The sequence below is a fragment of the Rhamphochromis sp. 'chilingali' genome (genome assembly GCF_963969265.1).
Source record: "Rhamphochromis sp. 'chilingali' genome assembly, chromosome: 16".
Classification (NCBI taxonomy): Eukaryota; Metazoa; Chordata; class Actinopteri; order Cichliformes; family Cichlidae; genus Rhamphochromis; species Rhamphochromis sp. 'chilingali'.
In genome coordinates this window covers 5,726,947-5,736,196 of record NC_137943.1, presented here as the reverse complement: position 1 = coordinate 5,736,196, position 9,250 = coordinate 5,726,947, and the positions used below count along the sequence as shown (strand labels likewise).

Genomic DNA, 9,250 nt, shown 5'->3' with positions numbered 1-9,250 from the left:
GATAGACGACTCAGACTCACATATTTATGGATTTATCTTATAGAATTCAATATCCCCGTGCTGGGCAAACAGGTTTTGCAGCTGTTTGAGCTAAGATTTTCAAGTTATTCACATAATGAAAACCTATACTTTGTTTCGTGCGAGAACTCCATTCAAATGCATGTAATAGTCAGAAACGCACTGTCTTGACGAAATAAAGCGTTTTTGTACAGCTTCGGGCGATTTCCCCATGAAATAAAGTCTTTTTGTACAACTTCATATAAATAGCTGTAACTTTTGATAGAAGACTCAGACACACATATTTATGGCTTTATCTTATAGAATTCAATATCCTCGTGCTGGGCAAACATGTTTTAAAGCTGTGTGAGCTAAGATTTTCAAGTTATTCACATAATGAAAACCTATACTTTTGTTTCGGGCGAATTCCCCATTCAAATGCATATAACAGTGAGAAACGCACTGTCTTGGCGAAAGAAAGAGTTTTTCATCAACTTCATATAAATAGCTGTAATTTTTGATAGAAGACTCAGACACACATGTTTATGGCTTTATCTTATAGACTTCAATATCCCCGTGCTGGGCAAACAGGTTTTAAAACTGTTTGAGCTAAGATTTTCAAGTTATTCACATAATGAAAACCTATACTTTGTTTCGTGCGAGAACTCCATTCAAAGGCATGTATTAGTCAGAAACGCACTGTCTTGACGAAATAAAGTCTTTTTGTACAACTTCATATAAATAGCTGTAACTTTTGATAGAAGACTAAGACACCCATATTTATGGCTTTGCCTTATAGAATACAGCATCTGCGTGCGGGGCAAATTGGTTATGCAGCCATTTGAGCTAAGATTTTAAAGTTATTCCCATAATGAAAACCTACACTTTTTTTCGGGCGATTTCCCCATTCAAATGCATGTAATCGTAAGAAACGCACTGTCTTGACGAAATATCCACCGGATTCCAGCCAGAGTGGATTCTGGAGTCTTCCACGCTCCTGTTAGTGATCCTCCATCTGGATGGATGATAACAACCTTCTGAACAGTCTAGCAGGAGATGGCCCATATCTATGGGACTGATTTGTGCTAATAACGTCCATTGTATGGACTGATAACGGCCTAAGCGGGTGAATAAAGTCACCCAGTAGCTAGCTGTGCCATTACCCAGCATACACCACTCCCTCCGTAAATGCAATAAATGATACAAAAGTATCGTTCTACCTGTTTTTCAGGTAGTTGTTTACATTACATAATTTATTGTGTTCTGTATACATCACTACAATGTGATTTGGAAAATGTCTAAATATACCGACAACAGGCACTTCCGCAGCAATCTCCTCAATCGGAGGACCCTTCACGTCAATTCCCGACGCGAGAGGGGTACCCTGCGCGTCCATAAGTGAAGCAGAGGGAGCCTGACCATGCGTCACACGTTTGACGAGTTGGGAGTGAGAACGTGTTGGATGTCCAGATATACTTTAATGGAAGTTAACAGCAGCTCAACAGTACAGCAGTAGGCATACTTAACGAATGTGGGAGGGGTGGACAGACGTGTGGTTCTGAATAACAAGAAACAAGGAGAAACAATTTTCACATGTAAATATAACAATCGTCACTTCCCAACATCATGCCAATATAATGAACTGTAACACAAATAATCAGCTGAATGCTCTGACATAAGAAAGTCCCACAATCCCATTTGAACAAGCAGGAAACAAGAATATCTGCATATCTCAGGCAACAGAAAAGACCTAATGCCCCCAAATTAGGAAAGGTCAGCAATTATATGGTCTTCAGTGCCCTCTAGTGGCTAAATAACCCAACTGCAGTGCACAGATACAACCCGCAACAAATGCTACGGTGGTAAGTCACACGCCTCTACCCATCTCGATAAATCTCCTAGCATAAACCCCTTGTAATTAACATCAAAGTACAACCCGTGCTATAAGTAGAAATGGACTCGTAGAACTGGAGGGATTTTGACTCACATTTGCACAGCAACGCACACGTTTGTCCACCCGTCCCACATTCGTTAAGTATGCCTACTGCTGTACTGTTGAGCTGCTGTTAACTTCCATTAAAGTATATCCGGACATCACTCTCTGTGCCCCACTCTCTGACTGGAGTTTAAGTCCTGAGGGAGCTATCATCCCAGCATCCTAGAGATAACTCTCTAACAGAGTCTTCTATCAAAACTTACAGCTATTTATATGAAGTTGTACAAAAACGCTTTATTTCGTCAAGACAGTGCGTTTCTTACGATTACATGCATTTGAATGGGCAACTCGCCCGAAACAAAGTATAGGTTTTCATTATGTGAATAACTTTAAAATCTTAGCTCAAAAACACTTGTAGCCACACTGAGCCAGCCAAACAGGCACAGGGACCATGACAGAATCCTTTAGAAAATGATGGAAATCATGAAATAGATGTTCACTATTACACCTTCTACATTGAATCAAATATTTTGCAAAAAAATTTTAAAAACAAAAAAAACATTTCAGAACACATATCTGATCAAAAATAACAAAATATTGAAAGCATTTTCTTTAAGCATTTCCTTGCTCTTGCTCTTGACGAAGGCATTCACACTTTTCTCCTCTCCTCCTCTTGTGTTTTTTGTATTACTTTTCCCTGGAACATTCTCACAGTCTGTTCTCTAAAACCTAAAAGAGGAATTATGGATTGGATCAACTGGTCCCTAAATGCAATTGACACCCCTTTCTCAACGAGAAGTTTGGGCTTGGGTGAGCCTGAGTGCTGAAGATATCTAACCATGGTAACAGGGTTCTGGCTGATCGGAGCTGGCTTGGCCCTGACTTATCGAAGAATTAAGAAAGCAGAACCGGCTGTTCAAATCCCCACAAGGCTGCCCGCTGGGATTGGAATGATGGGAGAGGTGTGAGTTTCTCAAAATGGGCTCACTGAGTCAGGATAAGATCTTGGAGAGGCTACGGCTGCTGTGAATACTCAGAATAAGATCTCTGACTGCAGACTGGATACATCACGGAAGGGCTAGCTCAGAATAACATCTCTGGGCGCAAATTGGATGACATCTCGGGGAGGCACACTGCCGTGAGTTCTCAGAAATCGGCTCCTTGAGCACAAGAAATGACAACATCACAGAGTGCGAGTATGCCGAAGCTCGCGGCTCTCCAAAGGGAGATTGCGATACCAGTGTTGGACTGTAGAACTGCTTTGAAATTCATATGAGCTGTTCGCACTAAAGTAAAAACCACCATCACTTCATGCGGATACCCCCTTTGGCACCAGCTGCGGTCTCAAGGCTGGAGCTGAACAACAACACCCTGATAACGACTGTGTTTAGTCTGTTCCTTCACATTCCATGCAAGGCCACCTGGGTTGGCTGGAAGACTGTTTACTTAGCCTAGCAGGGCGAAGGACACTGTCTCAGCTGAACTCTGGACACGCACACACATACATATACACTGATATGCACACACTCATCCCCCCTCCCTTTCCAAATGCCTTCGATGCTTATTCCCTTCCGATGCTGCACCCTTTACCCACCCCTGTTGCTTGTCATGTGTTTCTTTGGTGTATTAAGAGTTTTTCATGTGCTATGTGCAGAGGTGTTTTTTTTTCTCCTTATCTTTCCTCGTGTGGTGCATTTTCCATTGTTATACCTCTCTGACCTGTCTTGCCCATGTGATGTTTTGCGTAATGTATGTATGGTCGGAAGGGTAAGATGGCGCTGGCACGGCTGGCAGCCTTAACTCAATTTCTCTCGGGATGAATAAAGTATTATCAATCAATCAATAGGATAAAATGACAGCTCTGTTGTCAATCAAACAGAAACTGAGACAGGCAGAAGAATAAACAGACAGAAAGACAACCATATCAAAGACAGATGCACATGCACATGAAAAGACTAAAGTGAGACAAAGATTATATGTTCATACTCAACAGTGTAAATAAACTTCTGAAGTGCTGTTAAACAATTGGATTTTAATCCTGAAGAACAATCACTTCTTGTCAAATTGATGTCTTAAAACATCAATTTGACTGACGCAGCTAAATTTGGAAATATTAAAACCTTAAAAAGTTAATATTCAATGCTCACTTTGAATCAGCAGAGAGACCAACACAAAAGATAAAACCACAAACTCATACAGCATAATGTGTTCACACCCTGCCAAAGACGTAAGTGTTACCTAAGGCAAAATCAAACATCTCCTTGAACAACTGGTATGAAACATGCAGTGGCAGCCTAATGCAGTTAACACACGTGTTGGCAAGAGGGAAAATTGGTGTAGAAGAGAAGTCGTCATCTCCTCTATGAATGAACTCAATCAAGGGTGCTGGGGAAAAGCCAATAGGTGGCACCGCAGTTGCTCCAGTTGCAAAGGCCAATAGCTTCTCTAACTTGGAATGTCCTTCTTCTTCTGCATAAAACAGAGAAGGAAATAAATGTTATAAGGTAACTTCATATTAGATTATTTTGCCAGAATAATTTGTCAGTGAGTATTAATCTAAAGCAAGAATCTTTGAAAGACTGTTATTGTAATGACTATAGAACACGCTTTTCATCCTTCAACAGCTTCAAAAACTATGTAAAAATGTTACTACAACCAAGAGGGTAATTAAGAAGCAGCAGAAGCTGTGGTGTTATTGTTATACAAGTATGTTATTTAAAGTAAAGTTTTCAGAAATGCAGAACTATAAATCGCTATATCTGTTTATTGTACACTAAAGTGCCAATTACCTTCTGTAGCTTGAAGATAGTCCCTCCAGAATGTAACAACCATCTCCTTAGCAGCTCTTCTGTTGCTTCCTTCTGGAGATAGATGAATGTTGAAAATGATGAATGTTAATAGATGAATGTTAATAATTATGCAATTTCAGGTTTCTAAGTTAACTGCATATAATCAATTTGGCAATTTGAATTGTATTAGGTTATTAAACTGGCCATTTTGATTAATAGGTAAGATTTCTATCACTATTTTAATTAATCTGAAAAACACAGAATACCCAAATACCTTTGAATAGGACCCTGTGGATGACCTGAAATATGACAATGTCATGTACCAGCAGATCCCTGTCTCTTACTCTATGTTCACACTGCACCGGAGAAGACAAACGAGAAAGCATGGTGGGGGAAACTGGAGACAGCGAGTCAATGGACAGAAACTGAGGTTTTGGACTTGATTAGCATATGGGGAGACAATTCTTCTTCAACTTGGAACTCTTCGACTTTTTCAAAGAGTACCGAATCAGCTATGTCTTCCAGGGTGGATTTGCTGAATTTCCAACTAGAAAAGAAAATACTGTTGGTGACAGAAAGTTAGGTGGTGGACCACCATGTACCAAGCTCACTGCAATGGCTCTGCCAGAGATGTAGTACCAGTACCCTCAGAGAGCTGCAAAGCAACAGAATAAAGGGAAAAGCAAAACTGTCAGTAATGTTGCCTGTAAAAATAAATATCAGTTAAAAAGTTTACACTATTACTGTAGCTTGCCTCCACCAGTGTGTGAATGTGAGAGTGAATGAATAGTGGTATCGTAAAGCGCTTTGGGTGCCTTGAAAAGCGCTATATAAATCCAATCCATTATTATTATTATTATTATTAATATTAGAAAAATAGGTAATTACCAGTACTGTCAAGAGCCAAGTTCTTGCAGTTTTCTTTCCCCTCAAACATGGCTGACCTGGCAATGGTGTCCATTGATAGTCTTCCCTCCTTGGCCCGCCTAAATCAACCCCTTCCTCATTTTTCCCCATATCATCTGAGATTTTCACACTGATCATCAAGTTGGGATCATAAGATATCCTTTGAAAACCACGCAAGGCTCCCTCCCACACAGCAGAGCGGGGAAAAAAGCGTCTGGACTTCTTTAAGTTGCTTAAAGATGTTTTCACCTCTCATCCGACAAGCTTCTTCAGTTCTAAGGGTCAAATGGTGGAGAGTCCCAGATTTAAACCCAGTGGGAGTATCCCCCCAAACCCTGGCTGATTGTGACCCACACTTGTTTTCACACCTTGCCTCATGTGAGTAGGTAGAGGATCATCAGGGTGTCCTTTTGTCCCTCTTTGGGGACTCTCCAAGCTCGCAATTATAGCTTGATTTAAATTGTCCTCATCTGAAGAATCGCCAGAAAAAGATACCATGAGAGTTAATTATGAAGTGATTATTTCAGAAAAAGTGCGGCAGAGGGTAAAGATCAATTTACCTCGAGATGTTTTGTACGGTAGAATGGGGGAAAAGAGCCTTCGCGGCAGATACACCAGGCCTACACATTTTCTCCAGGCAAGGCGCTGTACCACAGCCTCAAGTTCGCCTCCGTAAAGGGCAGAGCGAGGGGACAGAGGTTCGGGAGCGTCTTAGCTCTGCAGGAACTTTTTGACCTCCTCGTTTGATTTTTCATTTTGGTCTATTCGTGCTCCCTCACCACGACCGTGTGGACGCAGTAAGCATTTCTCCCGGAGCTCACATTGGTAGTAGTGATGGGAATTCCAGCTCTTTTTTAGAGAGCCATCTCTTTCGGCTCAACTCAATAAAAAGAGCCGGCTCTTTCGGCTCCCAACCAGCTCTTCAGGTTGTTTTGTTGCTTTAATTAATTTATTATCAACAACAATATAAAATTATGCACAAAAGGAATTACTAATGTTAAAAAAAAAACGTGTTTTTATTTATAAATGTTTATATATACGGTGGCCCCTAGAGACAAAGCAGAGAGAGAAAGAGAGCCACAAGCCACAACACAATAAAATATAAATTAAAATATGCAAAACAAAAAGAAGATGCACTTTCTCTTTCACATAAGCCTGGGATGATTTTTTGGAGAGTGTTTTCCTGCCTGGAATTGCACACATAGGATTCACAGCATGTGTAAACTTTCTGAATTCTTTCTCATCTGCAACTACAAATAATTGTGGATGATTACTATACCTTTCTAATGTGACGATGTTGTCTCTTGTTGTTGTCCCTGGCTCTCTTTCTCTCTCTTTCCCTCCCGCTCTGTTCCTGTGCTACTGTGAGTTTACTACTGGCCGGAGTCAGAGGGCAGATCTCCTTGGACCTGTGGCACTTAGGACACCTGTGATAAAAGCATCCCAGAAACTCCCAGACCCACCTCTCTCCCTCTCTCTCCGAGTAACCGTCTACAAAGTATGGGCCTATTTTTTTTCTCTCTTTCCGCCTTTAACGTGTATGGAATAGGGATTTTAGCTTCCCACTCCAACCACTGAATGGACGCGTGTGAGTAAGCTTTGGACAGACGCCAGTAGTTTTCGGGGGAGGGGATGGCCATAGTGTTTTTGGGAAACACAGAAGTTATAGTGACGGGTCACAACCTCGTTTTGATTTTGTACCCGAGATCCTCAGTGCTGATGCTCCGCAGGCTGCTCCTCCTTCTCCTGCCACCCCTGCCGGTAATGATGCTGCACTTATCTTTGAATCGTTTACACTTTTTTAAATTTATTTATAGGGCTGATTCATACGTTCAACGAGGCAGAGAGCTTTATTAATACAACATCAGATTGTGACATATCCAGTTTTATGTAAATTATCTTAAAAATGTAATTGAACAAATTTTTTTAAATTTATAGGATCGGTTCATCCCGGTCAATTACCTCCGAGTCTCCTGACGTGCAGCCCGCAAGGTTTGGGTGTAATAGGAGGGAGAGCTAGGGATGCTTCAACTCCCTCTGTTGGGTACCATAAGCGTGAAAGAAAAAAAACAGAGAATGTATTCTTTTTTTAAGCGCGAATTGATCAAACCTTTCTACAACACGTTATACCACTCCAGATCGGGAGGGGCAATATAGCATGGATCGGTTGAATGACTACGTCATATCCTGTGTATTTAAAAAAAGAAAAAACTCAATTCGATTTACCTTCCTCCTCCTCTGCCGGATTGTCTATAGTGGTGACCCAGCTAGATATATTCCTGATTCCCTTTGTCAAGAAATAAAAAAGAAAAAGAAAAAGAAAAGAAAAACACAACAAAAAGCGACAATGTAGTACACGATAATACCGCTCAAGGTCGGAAGGAGCGCTAGAGCCAGGATCGGATGAATTACATGTCATATCCTTGTATTTAAAAAATGAAGGACCCTAAGAGCCTTCATCAGGAACTCAGTGGAGATGTGGTGGACAATACTAGAGGCCAACTTCAAGCCCATAGCACAAGTCACCATCAGGTGCGGGATCTACCAAGGAGATTCTCTGTCCCCACTACTGTTCTGCATAGGCCTAGACCCCCTCAATGAGATCATTGACAAGACTGGCTACAGATACCGACTACGGAGATCTCTGTCCATAACAGTGCAGTCCTAGGAACAGCTAAGATACTGCGCAGGACCCTCAAGCTCCCAGGCTGCTAGACCCCCTGCAGGGCAATTTACACACATATATATATTGTATATATACAATTTCCAGATGGAAAAGGGAATAGTGAAGGGCAGCAGCAATGGTGTCTGATGGGACCTATTGGGTCGGTAGACATACTGCAGGGGATCCAGAGTGTCTGGAATGTTAGTGTCTGGAATAGGCCAGTACCACTCTGTAGCACCTGACAGTACTGTGTGACGCGGTCCAGCAGATCCAGAAGCATGTGCTCATGATGACTCCTCCGACTACAACGGTGCACTTGGATAGGCCAAACCGGTCCCCCATTGTTATGCCAAAGGTTGTAAAGGTATTGCTGTACAATGGAGACCGAACACTGGAGACTCTTGCAATACTAGATGATGGCTCAGAATGAAGCATCATTTTACCACAAGCTGTTCAACGCTTGAACCCCTCAGTCTGAGACACTTACCGTGCAGACTGTCCACCAAGAGGTAGTGTAGCTTCGCAGTGCCTCAGTTTCCTTCCAAGTATCCTCCCCCGACAAATCTGGGGAGAAGTATCATATACACAAGGCATTCACCGCTGATGCTCTTGGTCTCTCAGAACATTCGCATCCAGTGAAGATTCTCCAGCGTCACTATAAACACTTGAGTGACTTACCTCTGCCTTTGGTAGACCATGTTCAACCTCTGCTGCTTATCGGCGCTGACATGCCTCATCTCCTGACACCCACAGAACCAGTTCATTTGGGTCCAACAGGGGGACCCATTGCTGTCTATACCAAGCTTGGTTGGTTGCTCCAAGGTCCTACCAGCATTGACCAGACCCCTGCATCCGAGCAGCAGTGCCTGTTCACAACAACAGTGCCAACCTGCGAGCCTTTCAGAAATGTTGAGCATCTTTGGCAGATTGATATGCTGCCTTATGTGAGCGAGAAGC

General features: G+C 42.1%; 1 long non-coding RNA gene across 2 annotated transcripts; it reads right to left on the bottom strand.

The window, feature by feature from the left end:
• Positions 1-2,071: 2,071 nt before the first annotated feature.
• Positions 2,072-6,423, bottom strand: LOC308412936. Of its 2 annotated transcripts, XR_013974642.1 has the most exons (5): positions 6,189-6,423; positions 5,611-6,098; positions 4,997-5,377; positions 4,723-4,794; positions 2,072-4,402 (listed from the first exon to the last, which is right to left on the bottom strand). It is a non-coding gene; the product is annotated as an uncharacterized lncRNA (long non-coding RNA). The 2 variants fall into 2 exon arrangements; XR_013974641.1 differs by having other exon boundaries at positions 4,723-5,377.
• Between the last annotated feature and the right edge of the window lie 2,827 nt (positions 6,424-9,250).